The sequence below is a fragment of the Aptenodytes patagonicus genome, chromosome 8 (assembly GCF_965638725.1).
Source record: "Aptenodytes patagonicus chromosome 8, bAptPat1.pri.cur, whole genome shotgun sequence".
Taxonomy (NCBI): Eukaryota; Metazoa; Chordata; class Aves; order Sphenisciformes; family Spheniscidae; genus Aptenodytes; species Aptenodytes patagonicus.
In genome coordinates, this window is record NC_134956.1 from 4,671,478 (window position 1) to 4,691,818 (window position 20,341).

The 20,341-nt window shown below is 63.3% G+C and overlaps 3 pseudogenes; all 3 read right to left on the reverse strand.

The window, feature by feature from the left end:
* Window positions 1-210: 210 nt before the first annotated feature.
* On the reverse strand, window positions 211-3,715 carry LOC143164314 (E3 ubiquitin-protein ligase PHF7-like; annotated as a pseudogene).
* A 3,264-nt stretch (window positions 3,716-6,979) lies between these two features.
* On the reverse strand, window positions 6,980-10,557 carry LOC143164315 (E3 ubiquitin-protein ligase PHF7-like; annotated as a pseudogene).
* A 3,284-nt stretch (window positions 10,558-13,841) lies between these two features.
* Window positions 13,842-19,792, reverse strand: LOC143164316 (E3 ubiquitin-protein ligase PHF7-like; annotated as a pseudogene).
* Between the last annotated feature and the right edge of the window lie 549 nt (window positions 19,793-20,341).

Genomic DNA, 20,341 nt, shown 5'->3' on the forward strand with positions numbered 1-20,341 from the left:
AGGCCCGAAGCACACGGCCATGGCGCTGGGCAGCCGGCCAAGGCCAGCCCGCAAGGAGGGAGGTGTGGGGAAGGTGCTGCCAAGCCCCGGGAAGAAGACAACCCTCTGGGCCCAGCCCCTGACGCTGCCCCTCCAGAAAGGGAGAGGAGATGATGGAGGAAGCCAACAAATCAGCGTGGAACCTCCCAGTGCCGAGATTAACGGCCAACTTTATTGTGCCGGTGGAGGGGGTTCAGGGCCAGCACTCGGGGACGGCGCACGGCTGGTCCCGTGGCGGCGTCTGGGCCGGCTGTAAGGATTTTGGGCCCGACGTTGCAAGCGGGAGCGGTCTCGCGTCCGCACAGGCCCAGGGGCGCTGGAACGGCTGCTGCCCTGAAGTGGCGGGGAGCCGCAGGAGGACCCCGATGGCAGCTGGCTGGCGGTGCTGGGGCTGCTGGTCTCCGGTGCCGGGGAGCTGCAGGAGGACCCCGATGGCAGCTGGCTGGCGGTGCTAGGGCTGCTGGTCTCCGGTGCCGGGGAGCCGCAGGAGGACCCCGATGGCGCCTGGCTGGCGGTGCTGGGGCTGCTGGTCTCCAGTGCCGGAGATCCGAGAGACTGCCCTGATGCCGCCTGGCTGGCGGTGCTGGGGCTGCTGGTCTCCGGTGCCGGGGAGCCGTGGGACAGCCCCAGCACCACCTGGCTCGGGGTGCTGCTCTCAGCACCTGGTGCTGGCGCGTGGCTGCTCTCACGCCGTCTTCTGGGCCGGCTGTAGGGCTTTTGGGCCCGATGTAGCAAGCGGGAGCGGTTTCGCCTGCGGTCAGGCCCAGGGGGGCTGGAGCGGCTGCTGCCCTCGAGCACTGGGGAGCTGTGGGACGGCCCGGATGCCACATTGCTGGGGATGCTGGCCTCCGGTGCCAGGGAGCCATGGGATGGCCGTAATGCCGCGTGGCTGCCGGTGCTGGGGCTGCTGGTCTCCGGTGCTGGGGAGCCGCAGGAGGACCCTGATGACGCCTGGCTGCTGCTGCTGGGGCTGCTGCTCTCTGGTACCAGCGAGCCCTGGGACAGCCCCAGCACCGTCTGGCTGGGGGCGCGGCTCTTAGCACTTGGTGCTGGCGCACGGCTCCTGTCACAGCATCTTCTGGGCCGGCTGTAGGGCTTTTGGGCCCGACGTTGCAATCGGGAGCGGTCTGACACCCGCTCAGGCCCAGGGGGGCTGGAGCGGCTGCTGCCCTGAAGTGGCGGGGAGCCACAGGAGGACTCCGATGGCACCTGGCTGCTGGTGCTGGGGCTGCTGGTCTCCGGTGCTGGAGATCTGAGAGACTGCCCTGATGCCGCCTGGCTGGCGGTGCTGGGGCTGCTGGTGTCGGGTGCCGGGGAGCCGTGGGAAGGCCCCAGTCCTGACTGGCTAGTGGTACTGGGGCCGGCGAGCTCCGAGCTGGCACTGGAGGCTGTAAGGGGAAGCAGGAAGGTCAAGGGCACGGCCCCCCAGGCCCGGGGCAGGATAGGCCAGGGCGGTGCCCCCAGCCCTCCTGGAGCAGAGGGGCTCTGCCAAGCCCACCCTGGGCACCCGCTGGCAGGCCTTGCCTGGCCCCTGGCCCCAGCCCAGGGGCACCCGGGTGCTTTGCCTCTTACCGGTGCCCAGGCCAGCACAGCTGTTGCACTCCCAGCTGGCCGTGCTGTTCGTCAAGCAGGAGCAGCGTCTGTGGGTGCCCTCGGCAGCGCAGGAGCAGCACAGGAGCAGGTGCCAGGGCCTGGGGAAGCAAACGGGTTCATGGCTCTGAGGACAAAGTGACCGCAGCACGGGATTGTCCGGCAGAGTTCTTGTTCTTAGTCCTTGCGCTTCGAGCCCTTGGCGAGACAGGGATCCCGTGCAGAGCCCCGGGGTGCAGCTTTGGCAACTTACCCCTCTTCCTCTGCCTGCTCCCTGCCTCCTGGACAAAGGCACTCACTGGCATCGCAGCGGCTGTGCCTCTCGCTTAGTGCCGCGTATGCATGGCTGTTCTCCCATGATGGCAGTCTGATGGAGAAAGGAAAATTGATGAGCCCCTGCTGCCCCGGCACAAGGCAGATGCAGGGCGTCCCTGCTCTTCCCCCCCGGCCCTGTTTCCAAATCCTCCGTGAAGCTGAAGCCCAGACTCACGGGACAGTGGAGGGCCAGGACTGCTGGGGCAGGCCCTGGCACGGCACAGCGCTTGCACCCTCCTGTCTTGTGAGCCAGGCAGAAGGACACCAACCTGAAGGGGATCCGGATCCCCATGGCGAGCATTTCTGAGACAAATACATCGCTGTCTCTACAGAGGGGGCACTGGAAACGAGAAATGCCAGCGCAGACAGCCTGTCCCTGCAGGAGCAACATAAGGAGCATGAGTGAGGCCCTGGTGCTGCTGAGTGCCTGCTGTGCCCCGGGGGCGAGGGAACGGCTCCTACCTGGATGCAGCCCCTGTGGAACCAGGCGTGTTTGCACGTTGGGCACACCATGGTGCTGTAGGACTTTCTGTCCTCCACAGGGTCCAGGCAGATGAGGCAGGTGGTGTTCTCCTCCGGAGCCGCCTCCACTGCCTGCTCTGGGCGGTGCTCCCAGCAGAAGGACCTGGGGGGAAGAGGAAAGGGGTGGGCGAGGTGAGAAGCGCTGGGTCCTTCCGTGGTGGCGGCGAGGAGGGGAGAGGGAGGTACCTGTACTGAGGAAGGAACTGGGTGATGCATCCACCCTCCACGGCACAGGGGAGATGGAAGCTGCGGTCACAGCCCGTCTCCCGGCAGGTGATGGCGGCCCCGCTCTCGCCACAGACGAAGCAGCGCTGGAAAGAGCACAGCAGCCCCCATCAGCGGCAGCCTCAGGGCCTCCACAGCCAGCCCCACGCCTCCGGGCAGGGCGCAGGATGTGGCCGCTACGGGGTCACACCCCGCAGATCCGCCTGGCGGATGAGGCTCCTGTGCTGGAGCCGCTGTGGAGCTGCTGGGAGCAAGACTTTTGTCCCAGAGCTGCTTGGAAGGGCTGGGATTTCTTTCTCGGGGTCTGGGCTAAGCTCCCGCAAACCTCTCCTGGCACAAATCTCCCTGTTCTTGTCAGGCCCTCACCTTCTGCGCTGCCCGCTTGATCGTGCGTTGAATATCCTCAGGGAGAAATCCCATGAGTCCTACTTTCTTGTCCCATTGCTGAAAAAGCTCGTTGGCAAAAAACTGCAGAAGAGAAAAGACGAGGAGCTGATGAGGAGAGCGTGGCAGGGACAGCCTGTCGGAAAGCTGGAGGGAGCCCCGGCGGAACTCACCAGGCAAAACACATGGACACAGAGCCCTTGCTTCTCCAGTTTGCACCCATAGATATCCGGGTCAACCTCTGCCCGGCGACACAGCAGGCATGCTGGAGGGGAGAGAGCAAATGCCACCGGGAATGAGCACCTCTGCGGGGCCGGGGGAAGCGTCCCTGAGGGATTGCCCCAAGGGCCTGCTCTGTCCCTGCCTAGCTGGCTGATGGGCAGGGCTGGAGGCCTTGGAGAGGAAGGGGGCACTGCGGGCACGGGTATCCAAGCAGGTGCCCACTGCCCAGCCTGGGCCCCGCTCACTGAGGAAAGGAGCGGCCCTGCCCCGGGGCGGCTGGGGAGCTCCTGCCTCCCCCTGCCACCGCTCTCGGCCCCACGCTGACCGCCCCGCCAACCCCTCTGCCAGGCTGCGGGAGGGATACTTTGCTCTCACCCTGCTCCATCGAGTCGGGGGCCTTCTCCTTCCTTGCGGTCATGGCGCACGTCAACGGTGAGCGTTTGGAGAGTCCCTGTCCCAGCAGCGCCGGGGTGTCTCCTCCAACTGCTCCTCTGCTGACCCTGAGGGAGAAGCAGGACGCGGCTGAGGGAGAAGCGAGGCGCGGGCGAGCTTGCAGCCCAGGCCCAGAGCCCCGAGGTGTGGGGCCCCTCTCCTCCCTCGGCAGCCCCGCGCAAGGCCCGTCCCTCCCCTGCCCTCTCCTCACCTCACCAGGTCGCACTGACGCACGGCCTGAGCCCGGCGTTCCTTTTTGTGGGCTTGGCCCCGCGGGTCACCATGGCCGCTGTGACATCAGCACCGCTGGCCTGCGTGCGCCCCAAATACGGGCAGGGACGCCCTCGGCCACCGCCTCACAGGGGTGGGTGTGAAGTGCCGAGGCGGGGGCCCGAGCCCTCGGCACCCATGCAACCGGGGCGGCTGCTCCTGCAGCAAGTGCAGAGTCAAATGCCAGGTCCCCCAGGGCAGCCGTCGAGGGTGGCACTGTTGGCCGAAAGGCGCTGTTCAGGCAGCGCGACTCCAGGGCTCCAGCCCTGGCCGAGGGAAATCTCTGCTCCTGGCCCCGGCACGGGGAGCGCTGCCAGCAGGTGGGGGAAGGTGATCCTTCCCCTCTGCGCCGCACCGGTAAGGCTGCATCTGCAGTACTGCCTCCGGTTCTGGGCTCCCCGGTACAGGGGACAGAAGGGACCTTTGAGCCTGGCCTGGGCTCACACATGCCATCCGCTCAGACGCGGTGGGTGGCCGGGGCACAGCACAGGACCTCAGGACGGCCCCTAAATGTCGCAGGTGGCCCAACATCTTTCCCCTGAACTCCTTAGGGCTTTGGTGATGTGCTGCCTCCAGAGCAAAAGGCAGCGGGACCGCGAGCTGGGGAGTCACGGCGGAAATGGCCTTTTTCCATGGCAATAAGCTGCCTTTCAGAGTCAGCGTGAGCCTTTCCTTGGCGGGGTAGGAAACCGCAAGTGGCTGTGGGGCAGCTTCGGAGGCGGTGGGTGGGAGTGTTGATCTGTTTGAGGGTGGACAGGCTCGACAGAGAGGGATCTGGACAGGCTGGATCGATGCGCCGAGGGTTGTCAAGCATTGGCACAGGCTGCCCAGGGAAGTGGTTGAGTCACCACCCCTGGAGGCATTTAAAAGACGTGTAGACGTGGCGCTCAGGGACATGGTTTAGTGGTGGACTTGGCAGTGTCAGGTTAACGCTTGGACTCGATGATCTTAAGGGTCTTTTCCAACCTAAATGATTCAATTATTGCTTATTCACCATTTGATTGCCATTTGATTTTCATTCAACCATCGATTAATTACCATCTGATCATCGCTTAATCATTAATAAACCCCTTTTAGTTAACCCCACAAGGATGACTTCTCTGAATAATTCACCTGCGACACCAGGACAAAAACCAGACGGTGTCTCAGGCACGACCAGAGTAGGACAAAAGGAATGCGAAATCCAGTATCGGAGAATCCAGGAATCCAGGTCCGACATGCAACTCGGGACCGAGACAGAAACCGGAAACCCCAAGAAGCCCGTCTGCAATACTCGCTGGCTGACGCTGCTGAGAGTGACCAGAGGCTTCCCAGGCTGCCTCCTTCAGCTCCTGCTTTTAGCGTGTCCTCAGCCATCCTCTTCTACCAGCCACCTCCCAAGACAAACTCTGGTGCTCAGGGTTTCCTTCTCACCAGGCTTTCTGAGATTTCGCTCGGCCTTCCGACGCCAGGGCATTGCAGAGCTCCGTTAGCTAGATGCCGACAGAGGTGAACGGTGCCAGGGAACAAGCACCTCGGTTCAGAGCGAGGCTGTGCACGACCACAGCTCTTTGACCAGCTCCGTTGGAGCTCCGTTGCTCGGGAGTGCCTCGGAGCTCCCATCGCAATCCCCCTGAAGAGCACTGCCTCTTCTGGCCATGTCTAGACCTCACGTCTTCCCAGTCACAGCAGTCAAGAATAGAAGGACAAAGTGCTGCCACCCAAGTTCTCTTTTGGACCCCCTATACCTCCTTTCCTTCCTCATTGCCTCTTCGTTGGCAGAAAAGCCCATCAGGCCTCCCGGGTTCCCCTGCCTTCCTCAGAGAGGACAGCTGCTCCCTACTTTAATGGATCGACTGTCATGCTGCATTAAGGCCTATTATCAGGCACGCACCGTAAGACCACCTGTGGTTTGCCTGAAGAGCAGAGGGCTGTTCAGACCTGTACAGCCACCCGACGGGATTCCCTTTGCGCTTTGGTCACCATTCTTCTTTGATCCAGCCGTCTAGCTCTCCGCCAACTTCCACAGAGCTGTTCAGCAGTCACTCTGCAAGCAAATCTTTTCTCCTTCCTGCGCTAGAAAGGTACTTGCTGGTCTCCAACAGGAGGGAAATCCTTTTGGGTGGCTGACATTTCCCAGGCCCCTTGTTACCCTCCCGTAGAGCACATGTGATTTTTTTGCTCTAAAGGGCGTCTGACGGGACTCAAGCCCTCAGTAAGAGGTACTGCTCTGACTCTCCTGAGCTCTCTGGAGTAAATGCCTTACCCGGTGTTTGCAATCCCTCTTAAAAAGGATTTCTTGGCTTATACCGCAAGAGGGAAGCCTTCGGTTGGTACAGCAGCAATCCCGTTGGGGAACAGGACCCGGAACTGGGGAACGGGGAATGCCCTTTGCCTACTGTAGAAACACAATCTACAGAAATCTTCATGCCACAAATACAGACGTGACACCGAACTGAACTTTTAAAGAAGAGCAGCTTTGCCACTTTGGCACAATTCTCACTAGCCTAGGCAACGAGGACAGGAAGTTGGTTAGAGCCTTGTCCAGAACGAAACAGAGTTGAAGCGTGTCAAAAGTCGCCGGGGCCGGGGCGCGTGATTTTGGGGGGCGAGCCGCGAGGGCCATGCCGGGTGGGTGGGCGCAGCCCACATTGGCGGGAGACAGGCGGCGGTGCCGACTGGGCCGTGCCGGGCCACCCTCCCCGGGGGCGGGGGCAGAGGCAGAGACCCGCGGTCCCGGGGCTGGGTGTGAACTTGCCCCGGGGAAACTGAGCAGGCTGGGAGGCCAGCGAGGCCCGAAGCACACGGCCATGGCGCTGGGCAGCCGGCCAAGGCCAGCCCGCAAGGAGGGAGGTGTGGGGAAGGTGCTGCCAAGCCCCGGGAAGAAGACAACCCTCTGGGCCCAGCCCCTGACGCTGCCCCTCCAGAAAGGGAGAGGAGGAGACGGAGGAAGCCAACAAATCAGCGTGGAACCTCCCAGTGCCGAGATTAACGGCCAACTTTATTGTGCCGGTGGAGGGGGTTCAGGGCCAGCACTCGGGGACGGCGCACGGCTGGTCCCGTGGCGGCGTCTGGGCCGGCTGTAAGGATTTTGGGCCCGACGTTGCAAGCGGGAGCGGTCTCGCGTCCGCACAGGCCCAGGGGCGCTGGAACGGCTGCTGCCCTGAAGTGGCGGGGAGCCGCAGGAGGACCCCGATGGCAGCTGGCTGGCGGTGCTGGGGCTGCTGGTCTCCGGTGCCGGGGAGCTGCAGGAGGACCCCGATGGCAGCTGGCTGGCGGTGCTAGGGCTGCTGGTCTCCGGTGCCGGGGAGCCGCAGGAGGACCCCGATGGCAGCTGGCTGGCGGTGCTAGGGCTGCTGGTCTCCGGTGCCGGGGAGCCGCAGGAGGACCCCGATGGCGCCTGGCTGGCGGTGCTGGGGCTGCTGGTCTCCAGTGCCGGAGATCCGAGAGACTGCCCTGATGCCGCCTGGCTGGCGGTGCTGGGGCTGCTGGTCTCCGGTGCCGGGGAGCCGTGGGACAGCCCCAGCACCACCTGGCTCGGGGTGCTGCTCTCAGCACCTGGTGCTGGCGCGTGGCTGCTCTCACGCCGTCTTCTGGGCCGGCTGTAGGGCTTTTGGGCCCGATGTAGCAAGCGGGAGCGGTTTCGCCTGCGGTCAGGCCCAGGGGGGCTGGAGCGGCTGCTGCCCTCGAGCACTGGGGAGCTGTGGGACGGCCCGGATGCCACATTGCTGGGGATGCTGGCCTCCGGTGCCAGGGAGCCATGGGATGGCCGTAATGCCGCGTGGCTGCCGGTGCTGGGGCTGCTGGTCTCCGGTGCTGGGGAGCCGCAGGAGGACCCTGATGACGCCTGGCTGCTGCTGCTGGGGCTGCTGCTCTCTGGTACCAGCGAGCCCTGGGACAGCCCCAGCACCGTCTGGCTGGGGGCGCGGCTCTTAGCACTTGGTGCTGGCGCACGGCTCCTGTCACAGCATCTTCTGGGCCGGCTGTAGGGCTTTTGGGCCCGACGTTGCAATCGGGAGCGGTCTGACACCCGCTCAGGCCCAGGGGGGCTGGAGCGGCTGCTGCCCTGAAGTGGCGGGGAGCCACAGGAGGACTCCGATGGCACCTGGCTGCTGGTGCTGGGGCTGCTGGTCTCCGGTGCTGGAGATCTGAGAGACTGCCCTGATGCCGCCTGGCTGGCGGTGCTGGGGCTGCTGGTGTCGGGTGCCGGGGAGCCGTGGGAAGGCCCCAGTCCTGACTGGCTAGTGGTACTGGGGCCGGCGAGCTCCGAGCTGGCACTGGAGGCTGTAAGGGGAAGCAGGAAGGTCAAGGGCACGGCCCCCCAGGCCCGGGGCAGGATAGGCCAGGGCGGTGCCCCCAGCCCTCCTGGAGCAGAGGGGCTCTGCCAAGCCCACCCTGGGCACCCGCTGGCAGGCCTTGCCTGGCCCCTGGCCCCAGCCCAGGGGCACCCGGGTGCTTTGCCTCTTACCGGTGCCCAGGCCAGCACAGCTGTTGCACTCCCAGCTGGCCGTGCTGTTCGTCAAGCAGGAGCAGCGTCTGTGGGTGCCCTCGGCAGCGCAGGAGCAGCACAGGAGCAGGTGCCAGGGCCTGGGGAAGCAAACGGGTTCATGGCTCTGAGGACAAAGTGACCGCAGCACGGGATTGTCCGGCAGAGTTCTTGTTCTTAGTCCTTGCGCTTCGAGCCCTTGGCGAGACAGGGATCCCGTGCAGAGCCCCGGGGTGCAGCTTTGGCAACTTACCCCTCTTCCTCTGCCTGCTCCCTGCCTCCTGGACAAAGGCACTCACTGGCATCGCAGCGGCTGTGCCTCTCGCTTAGTGCCGCGTATGCATGGCTGTTCTCCCATGATGGCAGTCTGATGGAGAAAGGAAAATTGATGAGCCCCTGCTGCCCCGGCACAAGGCAGATGCAGGGCGTCCCTGCTCTTCCCCCCCGGCCCTGTTTCCAAATCCTCCGTGAAGCTGAAGCCCAGACTCACGGGACAGTGGAGGGCCAGGACTGCTGGGGCAGGCCCTGGCACGGCACAGCGCTTGCACCCTCCTGTCTTGTGAGCCAGGCAGAAGGACACCAACCTGAAGGGGATCCGGATCCCCATGGCGAGCATTTCTGAGACAAATACATCGCTGTCTCTACAGAGGGGGCACTGGAAACGAGAAATGCCAGCGCAGACAGCCTGTCCCTGCAGGAGCAACATAAGGAGCATGAGTGAGGCCCTGGTGCTGCTGAGTGCCTGCTGTGCCCCGGGGGCGAGGGAACGGCTCCTACCTGGATGCAGCCCCTGTGGAACCAGGCGTGTTTGCACGTTGGGCACACCATGGTGCTGTAGGACTTTCTGTCCTCCACAGGGTCCAGGCAGATGAGGCAGGTGGTGTTCTCCTCCGGAGCCGCCTCCACTGCCTGCTCTGGGCGGTGCTCCCAGCAGAAGGACCTGGGGGGAAGAGGAAAGGGGTGGGCGAGGTGAGAAGCGCTGGGTCCTTCCGTGGTGGCGGCGAGGAGGGGAGAGGGAGGTACCTGTACTGAGGAAGGAACTGGGTGATGCATCCACCCTCCACGGCACAGGGGAGATGGAAGCTGCGGTCACAGCCCGTCTCCCGGCAGGTGATGGCGGCCCCGCTCTCGCCACAGACGAAGCAGCGCTGGAAAGAGCACAGCAGCCCCCATCAGCGGCAGCCTCAGGGCCTCCACAGCCAGCCCCACGCCTCCGGGCAGGGCGCAGGATGTGGCCGCTACGGGGTCACACCCCGCAGATCCGCCTGGCGGATGAGGCTCCTGTGCTGGAGCCGCTGTGGAGCTGCTGGGAGCAAGACTTTTGTCCCAGAGCTGCTTGGAAGGGCTGGGATTTCTTTCTCGGGGTCTGGGCTAAGCTCCCGCAAACCTCTCCTGGCACAAATCTCCCTGTTCTTGTCAGGCCCTCACCTTCTGCGCTGCCCGCTTGATCGTGCGTTGAATATCCTCAGGGAGAAATCCCATGAGTCCTACTTTCTTGTCCCATTGCTGAAAAAGCTCGTTGGCAAAAAACTGCAGAAGAGAAAAGACGAGGAGCTGATGAGGAGAGCGTGGCAGGGACAGCCTGTCGGAAAGCTGGAGGGAGCCCCGGCGGAACTCACCAGGCAAAACACATGGACACAGAGCCCTTGCTTCTCCAGTTTGCACCCATAGATATCCGGGTCAACCTCTGCCCGGCGACACAGCAGGCATGCTGGAGGGGAGAGAGCAAATGCCACCGGGAATGAGCACCTCTGCGGGGCCGGGGGAAGCGTCCCTGAGGGATTGCCCCAAGGGCCTGCTCTGTCCCTGCCTAGCTGGCTGATGGGCAGGGCTGGAGGCCTTGGAGAGGAAGGGGGCACTGCGGGCACGGGTGTCCCAGCAGGTGACACCCAGCAGGTGCCCAGCCTGGGCCCCGCTCGCTGAGGAAAGGAGCGGCCCTGCCCCGGGGCGGCTGGGGAGCTCCTGCCTCCCCCTGCCACCGCTCTCGGCCCCACGCTGACCGCCCCGCCAACCCCTCTGCCAGGCTGCGGGAGGGATACTTTGCTCTCACCCTGCTCCATCGAGTCGGGGGCCTTCTCCTTCCTTGCGGACATGGCGCACGTCAACGGTGAGCGTTTGGAGAGTCCCTGTCCCAGCAGCGCCGGGGTGTCTCCTCCAACTGCTCCTCTGCTGACCCTGAGGGAGAAGCAGGACGCGGCTGAGGGAGAAGCGAGGCGCGGGCGAGCTTGCAGCCCAGGCCCAGAGCCCCGAGGTGTGGGGCCCCCCTCCTCCCTCGGCAGCCCCGCGCAAGGCCCGTCCCTCCCCTGCCCTCTCCTCACCTCACCAGGTCGCACTGACGCACGGCCTGAGCCCGGCGTTCCTTTTTGTGGGCTTGGCCCCGCGGGTCACCATGGCCGCTGTGACATCAGCACCGCTGGCCTGCGTGCGCCCCAAATACGGGCAGGGACGCCCTCGGCCACCGCCTCACAGGGGTGGGTGTGAAGTGCCGAGGCGGGGGCCCGAGCCCTCGGCACCCATGCAACCGGGGCGGCTGCTCCTGCAGCAAGTGCAGAGTCAAATGCCAGGTCCCCCGGGGCAGCCGTCGAGGGTGGCACTGTTGGCCGAAAGGCGCTGTTCAGGCAGCGCGACTCCAGGGCTCCAGCCCTGGCCGAGGGAAATCTCTGCTCCTGGCCCCGGCACGGGGAGCGCTGCCAGCAGGTGGGGGAAGGTGATCCTTCCCCTCTGCGCCGCACCGGTAAGGCTGCATCTGCAGTACTGCCTCCGGTTCTGGGCTCCCCGGTACAGGGGACAGAAGGGACCTTTGAGCCTGGCCTGGGCTCACACATGCCATCCGCTCAGACGCGGTGGGTGGCCGGGGCACAGCACAGGACCTCAGGACGGCCCCTAAATGTCGCAGGTGGCCCAACATCTTTCCCCTGAACTCCTTAGGGCTTTGGTGATGTGCTGCCTCCAGAGCAAAAGGCAGCGGGACCGCGAGCTGGGGAGTCATGGCGGAAATGGCCTTTTTCCATGGCAATAAGCTGCCTTTCAGAGTCAGCGTGAGCCTTTCCTTGGCGGGGTAGGAAACCGCAAGTGGCTGTGGGGCAGCTTCGGAGGCGGTGGGTGGGAGTGTTGATCTGTTTGAGGGTGGACAGGCTCGACAGAGAGGGATCTGGACAGGCTGGATCGATGCGCCGAGGGTTGTCAAGCATTGGCACAGGCTGCCCAGGGAAGTGGTTGAGTCACCACCCCTGGAGGCATTTAAAAGACGTGTAGACGTGGCGCTCAGGGACATGGTTTAGTGGTGGACTTGGCAGTGTCAGGTTAACGCTTGGACTCGATCATCTTAAGGGTCTTTTCCAACCTAAATGATTCTGTGATTCTAATTACCATTCAATTATTGCTTATTCACCATTTGGTTGCCATTTGATTTTCATTCAACCATCGATTAATTACCATCTGATCATCGCTTAATCATTAATAAACCCCTTTTAGTTAACCCCACAAGGATGACTTCTCTGAATAATTCACCTGCGACACCAGGACAAAACCCAGACGGTGTCTCAGGCACGACCAGAGTAGGACAAAAGGAATGCGAAATCCAGTATCGGAGAATCCAGGCATCCAGGTCCGACATGCAACTCGGGACCGAGACAGAAACCGGAAACCCCAAGAAGCCCGTCTGCAATACTCGCTGGCTGACGCTGCTGAGAGTGACCAGAGGCTTCCCAGGCTGCCTCCTTCAGCTCCTGCTTTTAGCGTGTCCTCAGCCATCCTCTTCTACCAGCCACCTCCCAAGACAAACTCTGGTGCTCAGGGTTTCCTTCTCACCAGGCTTTCTGAGATTTCGCTCGGCCTTCCGACGCCAGGGCATTGCAGAGCTCCGTTAGCTAGATGCCGACAGAGGTGAACGGTGCCAGGGAACAAGCACCTCGGTTCAGAGCGAGGCTGTGCACGACCACAGCTCTTTGACCAGCTCCGTTGGAGCTCCGTTGCTCGGGAGTGCCTCGGAGCTCCCATCGCAATCCCCCTGAAGAGCACTGCCTCTTCTGGCCATGTCTAGACCTCACGTCTTCCCAGTCACAGCAGTCAAGAATAGAAGGACAAAGTGCTGCCACCCAAGTTCTCTTTTGGACCCCCTATACCTCCTTTCCTTCCTCATTGCCTCTTCGTTGGCAGAAAAGCCCATCAGGCCTCCCGGGTTCCCCTGCCTTCCTCAGAGAGGACAGCTGCTCCCTACTTTAATGGATCGACTGTCATGCTGCATTAAGGCCTATTATCAGGCACGCACCGTAAGACCACCTGTGGTTTGCCTGAAGAGCAGAGGGCTGTTCAGACCTGTACAGCCACCCGACGGGATTCCCTTTGCGCTTTGGTCACCATTCTTCTTTGATCCAGCCTTCTAGCTCTCCGCCAACTTCCACAGAGCTGTTCAGCAGTCACTCTGCAAGCAAATCTTTTCTCCTTCCTGCGCTAGAAAGGTACTTGCTGGTCTCCAACAGGAGGGAAATCCTTTTGGGTGGCTGACATTTCCCAGGCCCCTTGTTACCCTCCCGTAGAGCACATGTGATTTTTTTGCTCTAAAGGGCGTCTGACGGGACTCAAGCCCTCAGTAAGAGGTACTGCTCTGACTCTCCTGAGCTCTCTGGAGTAAATGCCTTACCCGGTGTTTGCAATCCCTCTTAAAAAGGATTTCTTGGCTTATACCGCAAGAGGGAAGCCTTCAGTTGGTACAGCAGCAATCCCGTTGGGGAACAGGACCCGGAACTGGGGAACGGGGAATGCCCTTTGGCTACTGTAGAAACACAATCTACAGAAATCTTCATGCCACAAATACAGACGTGACACCGAACTGAACTTTTAAAGAAGAGCAGCTTTGCCACTTTGGCACAATTCTCACTAGCCTAGGCAACGAGGACAGGAAGTTGGTTAGAGCCTTGTCCAGAACGAAACAGAGTTGAAGCGTGTCAAAAGTCGCCGGGGCCGGGGCGCGTGATTTTGGGGGGCGAGCCGCGAGGGCCATGCCGGGTGGGTGGGCGCAGCCCACATTGGCGGGAGACAGGCGGCGGTGCCGACTGGGCCGTGCCGGGCCACCCTCCCCGGGGGCGGGGGCAGAGGCAGAGACCCGCGGTCCCGGGGCTGGGTGTGAACTTGCCCCGGGGAAACTGAGCAGGCTGGGAGGCCAGCGAGGCCCGAAGCACACGGCCATGGCGCTGGGCAGCCGGCCAAGGCCAGCCCGCAAGGAGGGAGGTGTGGGGAAGGTGCTGCCAAGCCCCGGGAAGAAGACAACCCTCTGGGCCCAGCCCCTGACGCTGCCCCTCCAGAAAGGGAGAGGAGGAGACGGAGGAAGCCAACAAATCAGCGTGGAACCTCCCAGTGCCGAGATTAACGGCCAACTTTATTGTGCCGGTGGAGGGGGTTCAGGGCCAGCACTCGGGGACGGCGCACGGCTGGTCCCGTGGCGGCGTCTGGGCCGGCTGTAAGGATTTTGGGCCCGACGTTGCAAGCGGGAGCGGTCTCGCGTCCGCACAGGCCCAGGGGCGCTGGAACGGCTGCTGCCCTGAAGTGGCGGGGAGCCGCAGGAGGACCCCGATGGCAGCTGGCTGGCGGTGCTGGGGCTGCTGGTCTCCGGTGCCGGGGAGCTGCAGGAGGACCCCGATGGCAGCTGGCTGGCGGTGCTAGGGCTGCTGGTCTCCGGTGCCGGGGAGCCGCAGGAGGACCCCGATGGCAGCTGGCTGGCGGTGCTAGGGCTGCTGGTCTCCGGTGCCGGGGAGCCGCAGGAGGACCCCGATGGCGCCTGGCTGGCGGTGCTGGGGCTGCTGGTCTCCAGTGCCGGAGATCCGAGAGACTGCCCTGATGCCGCCTGGCTGGCGGTGCTGGGGCTGCTGGTCTCCGGTGCCGGGGAGCCGTGGGACAGCCCCAGCACCACCTGGCTCGGGGTGCTGCTCTCAGCACCTGGTGCTGGCGCGTGGCTGCTCTCACGCCGTCTTCTGGGCCGGCTGTAGGGCTTTTGGGCCCGATGTAGCAAGCGGGAGCGGTTTCGCCTGCGGTCAGGCCCAGGGGGGCTGGAGCGGCTGCTGCCCTCGAGCACTGGGGAGCTGTGGGACGGCCCGGATGCCACATTGCTGGGGATGCTGGCCTCCGGTGCCAGGGAGCCATGGGATGGCCGTAATGCCGCGTGGCTGCCGGTGCTGGGGCTGCTGGTCTCCGGTGCTGGGGAGCCGCAGGAGGACCCTGATGACGCCTGGCTGCTGCTGCTGGGGCTGCTGCTCTCTGGTACCAGCGAGCCCTGGGACAGCCCCAGCACCGTCTGGCTGGGGGCGCGGCTCTTAGCACTTGGTGCTGGCGCACGGCTCCTGTCACAGCATCTTCTGGGCCGGCTGTAGGGCTTTTGGGCCCGACGTTGCAATCGGGAGCGGTCTGACACCCGCTCAGGCCCAGGGGGGCTGGAGCGGCTGCTGCCCTGAAGTGGCGGGGAGCCACAGGAGGACTCCGATGGCACCTGGCTGCTGGTGCTGGGGCTGCTGGTCTCCGGTGCTGGAGATCTGAGAGACTGCCCTGATGCCGCCTGGCTGGCGGTGCTGGGGCTGCTGGTGTCGGGTGCCGGGGAGCCGTGGGAAGGCCCCAGTCCTGACTGGCTAGTGGTACTGGGGCCGGCGAGCTCCGAGCTGGCACTGGAGGCTGTAAGGGGAAGCAGGAAGGTCAAGGGCACGGCCCCCCAGGCCCGGGGCAGGATAGGCCAGGGCGGTGCCCCCAGCCCTCCTGGAGCAGAGGGGCTCTGCCAAGCCCACCCTGGGCACCCGCTGGCAGGCCTTGCCTGGCCCCTGGCCCCAGCCCAGGGGCACCCGGGTGCTTTGCCTCTTACCGGTGCCCAGGCCAGCACAGCTGTTGCACTCCCAGCTGGCCGTGCTGTTCGTCAAGCAGGAGCAGCGTCTGTGGGTGCCCTCGGCAGCGCAGGAGCAGCACAGGAGCAGGTGCCAGGGCCTGGGGAAGCAAACGGGTTCATGGCTCTGAGGACAAAGTGACCGCAGCACGGGATTGTCCGGCAGACTTCTTGTTCTTAGTCCTTGCGCTTCGAGCCCTTGGCGAGACAGGGATCCCGTGCAGAGCCCCGGGGTGCAGCTTTGGCAACTTACCCGTCTTCCTCTGCCTGCTCCCTGCCTCCTGGACAAAGGCACTCACTGGCATCGCAGCGGCTGTGCCTCTCGCTTAGTGCCGCGTATGCATGGCTGTTCTCCCATGATGGCAGTCTGATGGAGAAAGGAAAATTGATGAGCCCCTGCTGCCCCGGCACAAGGCAGATGCAGGGCGTCCCTGCTCTTCCCCCCCGGCCCTGTTTCCAAATCCTCCGTGAAGCTGAAGCCCAGACTCACGGGACAGTGGAGGGCCAGGACTGCTGGGGCAGGCCCTGGCACGGCACAGCGCTTGCACCCTCCTGTCTTGTGAGCCAGGCAGAAGGACACCAACCTGAAGGGGATCCGGATCCCCATGGCGAGCATTTCTGAGACAAATACATCGCTGTCTCTACAGAGGGGGCACTGGAAACGAGAAATGCCAGCGCAGACAGCCTGTCCCTGCAGGAGCAACATAAGGAGCATGAGTGAGGCCCTGGTGCTGCTGAGTGCCTGCTGTGCCCCGGGGGCGAGGGAACGGCTCCTACCTGGATGCAGCCCCTGTGGAACCAGGCGTGTTTGCACGTTGGGCACACCATGGTGCTGTAGGACTTTCTGTCCTCCACAGGGTCCAGGCAGATGAGGCAGGTGGTGTTCTCCTCCGGAGCCGCCTCCACTGCCTGCTCTGGGCGGTGCTCCCAGCAGAAGGACCTGGGGGGAAGAGGAAAGGGGTGGGCGAGGTGAGAAGCGCTGGGTCCTTCCGTGGTGGCGGCGAGGAGGGGAGAGGGAGGTACCTGTACTGAGGAAGGAACTGGGTGATGCATCCACCCTCCACGGCACAGGGGAGATGGAAGCTGCGGTCACAGCCCGTCTCCCGGCAGGTGATGGCGGCCCCGCTCTCGCCACAGACGAAGCAGCGCTGGAAAGAGCACAGCAGCCCCCATCAGCGGCAGCCTCAGGGCCTCCACAGCCAGCCCCACGCCTCCGGGCAGGGCGCAGGATGTGGCCGCTACGGGGTCACACCCCGCAGATCCGCCTGGCGGATGAGGCTCCTGTGCTGGAGCCGCTGTGGAGCTGCTGGGAGCAAGACTTTTGTCCCAGAGCTGCTTGGAAGGGCTGGGATTTCTTTCTCGGGGTCTGGGCTAAGCTCCCGCAAACCTCTCCTGGCACAAATCTCCCTGTTCTTGTCAGGCCCTCACCTTCTGCGCTGCCCGCTTGATCGTGCGTTGAATATCCTCAGGGAGAAATCCCATGAGTCCTACTTTCTTGTCCCATTGCTGAAAAAGCTCGTTGGCAAAAAACTGCAGAAGAGAAAAGACGAGGAGCTGATGAGGAGAGCGTGGCAGGGACAGCCTGTCGGAAAGCTGGAGGGAGCCCCGGCGGAACTCACCAGGCAAAACACATGGACACAGAGCCCTTGCTTCTCCAGTTTGCACCCATAGATATCCGGGTCAACCTCTGCCCGGCGACACAGCAGGCATGCTGGAGGGGAGAGAGCAAATGCCACCGGGAATGAGCACCTCTGCGGGGCCGGGGGAAGCGTCCCTGAGGGATTGCCCCAAGGGCCTGCTCTGTCCCTGCCTAGCTGGCTGATGGGCAGGGCTGGAGGCCTTGGAGAGGAAGGGGGCACTGCGGGCACGGGTGTCCCAGCAGGTGACACCCAGCAGGTGCCCAGCCTGGGCCCCGCTCGCTGAGGAAAGGAGCGGCCCTGCCCCGGGGCGGCTGGGGAGCTCCTGCCTCCCCCTGCCACCGCTCTCGGCCCCACGCTGACCGCCCCGCCAACCCCTCTGCCAGGCTGCGGGAGGGATACTTTGCTCTCACCCTGCTCCATCGAGTCGGGGGCCTTCTCCTTCCTTGCGGACATGGCGCACGTCAACGGTGAGCGTTTGGAGAGTCCCTGTCCCAGCAGCGCCGGGGTGTCTCCTCCAACTGCTCCTCTGCTGACCCTGAGGGAGAAGCAGGACGCGGCTGAGGGAGAAGCGAGGCGCGGGCGAGCTTGCAGCCCAGGCCCAGAGCCCCGAGGTGTGGGGCCCCCCTCCTCCCTCGGCAGCCCCGCGCAAGGCCCGTCCCTCCCCTGCCCTCTCCTCACCTCACCAGGTCGCACTGACGCACGGCCTGAGCCCGGCGTTCCTTTTTGTGGGCTTGGCCCCGCGGGTCACCATGGCCGCTGTGACATCAGCACCGCTGGCCTGCGTGCGCCCCAAATACGGGCAGGGACGCCCTCGGCCACCGCCTCACAGGGGTGGGTGTGAAGTGCCGAGGCGGGGGCCCGAGCCCTCGGCACCCATGCAACCGGGGCGGCTGCTCCTGCAGCAAGTGCAGAGTCAAATGCCAGGTCCCCCGGGGCAGCCGTCGAGGGTGGCACTGTTGGCCGAAAGGCGCTGTTCAGGCAGCGCGACTCCAGGGCTCCAGCCCTGGCCGAGGGAAATCTCTGCTCCTGGCCCCGGCACGGGGAGCGCTGCCAGCAGGTGGGGGAAGGTGATCCTTCCCCTCTGCGCCGCACCGGTAAGGCTGCATCTGCAGTACTGCCTCCGGTTCTGGGCTCCCCGGTACAGGGGACAGAAGGGACCTTTGAGCCTGGCCTGGGCTCACACATGCCATCCGCTCAGACGCGGTGGGTGGCCGGGGCACAGCACAGGACCTCAGGACGGCCCCTAAATGTCGCAGGTGGCCCAACATCTTTCCCCTGAACTCCTTAGGGCTTTGGTGATGTGCTGCCTCCAGAGCAAAAGGCAGCGGGACCGCGAGCTGGGGAGTCACGGCGGAAATGGCCTTTTTCCGTGGCAATAAGCTGCCTTTCAGAGTCAGCGTGAGCCTTTCCTTGGCGGGGTAGGAAACCGCAAGTGGCTGTGGGGCAGCTTCGGAGGCGGTGGGTGGGAGTGTTGATCTGTTTGAGGGTGGACAGGCTCGACAGAGAGGGATCTGGACAGGCTGGATCGATGCGCCGAGGGTTGTCAAGCATTGGCACAGGCTGCCCAGGGAAGTGGTTGAGTCACCACCCCTGGAGGCATTTAAAAGACGTGTAGACGTGGCGCTCAGGGACATGGTTTAGTGGTGGACTTGGCAGTGTCAGGTTAACGCTTGGACTCGATCATCTTAAGGGTCTTTTCCAACCTAAATGATTCTGTGATTCTAATTACCATTCAATTATTGCTTATTCACCATTTGGTTGCCATTTGATTTTCATTCAACCATCGATTAATTACCATCTGATCATCGCTTAATCATTAATAAACCCCTTTTAGTTAACCCCACAAGGATGACTTCTCTGAATAATTCTCTTAATGTTGCCAAACCTCTTCCCTCAGCTCAGAGTCTTTTGCCAGCCACATCCTGTTCCAAAAAGCTGGGGTCTCTCCCCTTGGGCAGACCCTAGGGGTGGTGGCCACTCACTGGCATAGGCCACAGCCCCTGAGGAAGCTCCCCCCGGGTAAAGGTTGAGGCTGGCTGGATCCCAGAGTCTGGACCCCAAGGGATGGCACATCAAGTGGGGAAGCTGCCACTGCCTCTGTCCATCAGAAAAAGACAAGCTTTGTCCAGTCTGTCTCTTTCCCCTTCTTCTCTCCCCCTTCCCTTAAAGCCTTTTATTTCTGCCTCTCCAGCCTGTGTGCTTCCTCGACCTGATGTCTCACTCTGGACTCCTGTTTTGCACAGGAGCTGGGGCTTTTGCCATCTGATATTCCTTGGAAAAAGCAAAACTGAAGTCTGTAAACCAACCCCACTACTGCTATATTCTGCACTCCTGCGCAGGAAACACATGCAGAGGCAATGGTGTACGTCGTGGAGGAGGGCAGCTCTTGGGCCCATTTAGTTCTAGCGCCTGCTCAAGCAGGGTCCCCTGCAGCAGGCTGCCCAGGCCCACACCCACTCAGGTTTTGCCTGTCCACAAGCGAGAGTGGGAAGCATGTGGCCGAGGGTGTCCCTGCCCGTATTTGGGGTGCACGGAGGCGAGCGGTGGGGATGTCCTAGCGGCCACTGTGACCTGTGGGGGCAAGGCCACAAAAAGGGCTCAGGCCACACATCAGTGCAACCTGGTGAGGTGAGGAGAGGGCAGGGGAGGGACAGGTCTTGCACATGGCTGCCGAGGGAGGAGGGGGGCCCACATCCCAGCGCCTGTGCTTGCAAAATGACCCACATATCGCTTCTCCCTCACAGTCAGCAGAGGAGCATTTGGAGGAGACACCCCGGCGCTGCTGGGACAGGGACTCTCCAAACGCTCACCGTTGACATGCGCCATGTCCGCCAGGAAGCGGAAGGCCCCCGCCTCGATGGAGCAGGGTGAGAGCAAAGTATCCCTACCGCAGCCTGGCAGAGGGGTTGGCGCGGCAGTCAGCGTAGGGCCGAGAGCAGTGGCACCCATGTCTTTGTGCTTCAGCTTCATGGAGGATTTGGAAACAGGGCGGGGGGGGAAGAGCAGGGACGCCCTGCATCTGCCTTGTGCCGGGGCAGCAGGGGCTCATCAATTTTCCTTTCTCCATCAGACTGCCATCATGGGAGAACAGCCATGCATACGCGGCACTAAGCGAGAGGCACAGCCGCTGCGATGCCAGTGAGTGCCTTTGTCCAGGAGGCAGGGAGCAGGCAGAGGAAGACGGGTAAGTTGCCAAAGCTGCACCCCGGGGCTCTGCACGGGATCCCTGTCTCGCCAAGGGCTCGAAGCGCAAGGACTAAGAACAAGAAGTCTGCCGGACAATCCCGTGCTGCGGTCACTTTGTCCTCAGAGCCATGAACCCGTTTGCTTCCCCAGGCCCTGGCACCTGCTCCTGTGCTGCTCCTGCGCTGCCGA